The sequence below is a fragment of the Rattus rattus genome, chromosome 12 (assembly GCF_011064425.1).
Source record: "Rattus rattus isolate New Zealand chromosome 12, Rrattus_CSIRO_v1, whole genome shotgun sequence".
Classification (NCBI taxonomy): domain Eukaryota; kingdom Metazoa; phylum Chordata; class Mammalia; order Rodentia; family Muridae; genus Rattus; species Rattus rattus.
Window position 1 is genome coordinate 85,116,354 of NC_046165.1, and position 5,524 is coordinate 85,121,877.

Here is a 5,524-nt window from a genome sequence, read left to right on the forward strand (position 1 = left end):
GAATGGCATGGTGTGTGTGTGTGTTTGTGTGTGTGTGTGTGTGTGTGTGTGTGTGTTTGTGTGTGTGTGTGTGTATGTGTGTGTGTGTTAATAATTGTAAACAGAGAAGGTTTGTCATTCATTTTTTCTTCAGTTGTTCGATATAGGAGGCTGAACACCTATAGTTTTTCAGTTGTCATACAGAATATTTAGCACAAATGCACGGCTGTCCTCCCAGTCTAACTAGCAATAGCAAGATGAAGTAGATGATGGATATCTAGCACAGCTACAATAGTGAAAACTGTAAAACAATCAGGAGCACTGTGCCAGCCACCCGGGACACATTGGCAAACACGACGCATAAGAACAAAGCTGTCATGAGTTCTCTCAGGAGCCAAATAAATATGGAAAAATTAGTCTAAATGCTGGCCGTGCTGAAGCGAGAGCTACTAGATATCATTAACGATGAGTGTCTAACAGACAGCAAAACATGCATTGATGATTAGGTCATCACATGCCCAGCAGGGTGCTCTCGTGGCTTTTTTTCTGAATACACAGACACTAAGGAGCTGATTAATGCACCTGCTTTGCAGAGAGTAAAAATAAGATACAGAGATGAATGGATTTTCCCCCAAGAACACACAACATGTACCTGAAAATCAGCAACCCAGGCTTAGTTAGCACCTTGGCCCTCATCTCAGAGCTCTAAGCACACACTATACAAAGTGCCATGTTTTCACAGACTAGCAGAAGTATGGGAGTGAGGATTGAAAGCTTTCTGTGTAGGACAGGTTTGGGGATGACTCTGGTAGGAGAGAAAACCTGGACTGGATCTCAGTGAGCAGCTGGAGGGGACCCACTTGGCAGAGCACAGTTTCACCTTTGCTGATTGTCCACACCTGCCTCTGGGTGCAGTTTCCATGCATTATTTCTCTGCTTGACCAGACAGGATGTTACTTGCTTCAAACATCTATTGACTTCCTCAAAATGAACTGTAACTGGAGTTGAAAGTCAAATAAACTCTTTCCTCCCTTAAAAACCAGGGGACAGAATAAGTTACAGTTTTGGTGTTGATTTAGTCTATATTAAACTTGGACTTCCTTAAACATTGCCACTGTCTTACCCCTACACCCAGTATAAAGAAAATAAAATGGAACAGGCTGGTTGTTTGACCCGTTTGTATCTAAATGAGAGTAGAGCGTGGGAAGAATTTGTTCTGTGAAGTTGAACCAGACCCCAAGTATCCCCCACCTTGTGAAATCCTTCAGGTACTGCACTCGGTTACTTTGAATAGAGTAGGATTCTCACCAGCAAAGCTGGGCATGCGCAGAGCACACACATCAGAAACATGGAATTCTTCCTCAGCACACGTGCTGCGTGTGCGCAGTGAAACGCACTCCCCGGCTAGGGAGCAGGAGTGAGGTGATGGAGAAACAAGTCCTGGAACTGTTTATCTCCATGTTTGCTGAGCCTTCAAGAACTAAGAGAACCACAGGATGGCTCTGTCAAGGAAGTGCAAGCATGAGGACCTAAGTGCAACACCCAGAACCCATGTGAAAATGACCGGCACCAACGGCGCTGGCAACATAGCTGAGCTGGTAAAAGTCCTTGACCACAAGCTTGACATCTGAGCTTAATCCAGAAAAATCATGGTGGACAAAGAGAAGGAGAGAGGGAGGGGTAAGAGGAGGGAGGGGGAGGAGGAGAGAGGAGAGAGAGAGAGAGAGAGAGAGAGAGAGAGAGAGAGAGAGAGAGAGATGGCAGATGTGCAGCCTTGTACAGAATTGGCCGGCCAGCATAGCCTAATTAGTGAGTTCCAGTGAGAGACTCTGTCTAAGGCCTAAGGGAGCACCACCTAAGAAGTGATATCACTGTTGTTCTCTGTCCTCTATACACATGCACAAATATAACTATTCACACACACACACACACACACACACACACACACACACACACACACGAAGGAAACAAACAAGAGAAAGCTTGTTCAGGTCTTATTTGGGCAACCATACTGTTGAGGTATCATAGGCTCCCCTGTCATTCCTTCCTAGGAAACACAATCTCTGAGCAGATGTTTGGTCCTCTGGCTCTTTGAGTCCTTCTGATCCCTCTGCTGAGGTGTTCCCTGACCCTTAGGTACAGAACTCATATGGTAGATGTATCCATTGGACTGAGCATGCCATGGTCATTTGTTCTTTGCATTTGACCTGTTCCACTTTTATGTAATGGTCTCTGATTCTAACAGTGAGAAGTTTCTTTGATGGGAACTAAACTTGAACAAACAGGGTACCAATAAAAATGTCATGTAGGAGGGGGAAATTTCAAGGCAACCAAAGAATGCCAAGAGACATAGGGAATATTCCTCAACAGGAATTAGCCCCCAATTGAGTGGTCAGCTCTGAAATTATATATATATGAAATTATATATATATACATATATATATACGTATATATATACACATATATATACATATATATAACATATATGTATAACAATAATGATAAAATAAATAAAAAGAGACACTGAAGTCCAGAGGAAGCATGGGAGGAATACATGGGAGGGATTGGAGGATAAAAGATATGATATGTCATAACTTAATTAAAAAACATTTAAACTGAAATGATTACACATAATATCTGGGCTGCACAAGGGTGACAAGCATACAATGAAAGTTCACAGAGGTGAGCATGTGTAGCCATCACTGTTGGTATGATGAGATGAGAGAACAATTCACAGTACCAGAGGGGAAGTGCTCCAGAAAACCCTCCCCCAGAAACACTCCAGAAAACCCTTCCCTGGAAGTGCTCCAGAAAACCCCCCAGGAAGAGATGGGGACTATTCAGTAGTCATATCAGAGAGGTATTTTCTGGATGTCTTGCTTGGCAAAGCAACAGAGTAAAAAGGTATCAGCGCAGACTTCAGATGATTTAGCCCAGTTGTGAGTAGGGTAAGAGAAAGAAATTAGGGAAAGAGCAAACTGGAGAGGGACAATGGGGGAGGTTTGGACGCCATTAGCAAGGGTGATTTACAAGAAGCTGTATAAGCATCTGGATAATTAAAATGAAACAGAAGACTTACATTATTGATGCTGGAGTATTCTCTTTCTACACATGACCTAAGGACACCCTTAGATCACATCAGAAATCTTAAGAAGAAACAGTAAAAAGCAAGGTGGGGGCACAGTGAGAAAAGTATGTGTTATAGCCAGACATGGAGGTACAGGCCTGTCAGACTGGCATGTGGGAGACTATGGCAGTAGGAAAGGCATGAGCTCAAAAGTATCCTGAGGTATATGATGAGGTTGGAGCCAGCCTAGGCTACTTCGTAATATTCAATCTCAAGAATAAAAACAAAAGTACTTGTATTCACTAATCTCACCTTTAAACACTTTAATTTTACACAGGAAATTTGGAGAAACAGACAGAGGGTGAGGCAGAAGACGGGGAGAATCCTGGCCCAGGACTTCACTAGAAAGCACACACACTCTACCTCGAGCTGTATTCTTTATGGAAATAGTGTTTGATAAACATTTGGTTACATCAGTTTCATAAGAACATATTCAGCTAAGGCTGATGTCTGATTTAAACACTTTTCTAATCTAACTGGGTCAGGTCTCTGTCAGATCAGACCTCACAGTGCCTGCCAGCAACCCTTTGATGTGACATCTTTCTGTCTTCTGTATCCTCACGTATTACTACATACGGCCAGAACTGGTTTGGCTGTGATTTAGTTTATTCCGCCTGACGTCTCGAATGCTTTTCACTGTTTCTAGTGTAGAGTGGAGGGTTTTTCATGTTAGAGTAGGATTCTGTAGTTGATCTACCTGGTTACCGAAGGGACTCTAGCTAGACAGAACTCGCCCTTCTCCCCCATTCCCTCTACCTTGCTAAGAAACATTACATACATTCTTGAAGCGAGCTACTAGGGCCTATTCCCTTATTTGGCCACCTCTTCCTTCTGAGACTAACTGCAAAGGTTCAGCTCTCAAATGCCCCCTTTGGTTCACCTGATTAACCTGCTCAATTAAAATTAACCCTAATACAGGGATTCCCACTTTACCTTTATAAACTGCCATTTGCCTTCCCCCCCCCCTCTATCTCTGCTCTTGCCAGAAACAGAACTATGCCCTTCAGGTATAAATACACCTCACTCCTCTCCTTTGACCCCTTTCTCCAATCGTCTTTGTTCTCTCTTCCTATTCCCTCTTCTTCTATTTCCTGATTTTGTCTGTTATACCTGCCTACCTGCTGTCTGTCCCTCTGAGGCAAATAAATTCCCTCTGTGCTGAGAGCTTGGTCTTGGGGTGTCTTGAGTCAACTTGAGGTTACCTACAGCTACTGTCCTGGAAATGGACTGATTCCAGCAGTGTACCAATTACAGCTACACTTAACACCTTGCACACTGTTCATGTGAGTGTGTGGTGTCTCCAAGGTTAGCTTCTGAGAAACATTTTTACTAGATGGAAAACTATACTGTCTATAATTCTGTTGATTTTTTTCTAGCTTCTTGTAAGTGGAAGACTGTTTGGCTGGCAGCATACAGGAGTTCACTCCTGTGAGTCGGGTCTTTCTGCCCCACTCTGGTTCCTTAAGGCTTAATCTAACACTGCTCCCTGAGACCCATCTGATAACTAATGAATCCTGCTTCCTGCCCTCCTTACATTATATGATTTCATTTTCTTGCCCCAAATAGACTTGAAGCTCATCCTGGGCGGTAGCCTCATTCCTCTCACGTTTGCATATCAAAGTGCCTGCCTTACCGGAAATAGAAGCAACCCAGCTGATATGGGATAAATCATGGAGGAAGAAATTAATCTGACTTTATGAGCCCTAGGAAGCATTATACAACTCAGAGTGCCTGCAGACATCACAGTGTCTGGCCAGATATTGCTGCTTGCACATCTGAATGGACAAAGACTCATAGAAGTTCAAAGGGAATGAATGTACCCTCTTTGCTAAGGGCTTTAGGTTATCACACTTTTTAGTCCCAATTCCTCCCTCCTTGCTTCTTCAAATAAATACTGGAATAATAAATTCAGGTTCTTAATGACAAGGCAAGTACACAATAATCAGCCCCCTGAGGTTGCCTAGTCTATGGTCTGTAGTGATGGAACATCACCCTTGGTTCACAGAAGGAAATGGTTTTCTTCTTTCCTAAATTTAAGCTCTCAAAACAGACTCCTGGTCTTATTGACCTGAAAACTCACCCAGCTTTGAAACTATCTGGCAATCCTCTATGCTGTGAAAACTAGTCAATAACAGAGTAAGAACATTATAACCTTTTCCCAGGTCAGCAACCCTTCTTGTTAAAACCCAAGACAATCAAGGAAAAAAAACCCTGTTGACCCTGTAAACCCAAAGGACTCATCATGAGCATAAGTAATGGGCCAGTTTCAATTCATCTCAAAGGGCCACATGTAGTTGACCTTGTGTAGATTGACCTTCTTCCTTCCAATCCCATTCTTGTAGAGTTGATACAGGGCCTGACCTGGCCTGTCTTTTTAAAATAATAGATCTTCCCTGCCACCCTTAGAACAATGAACCA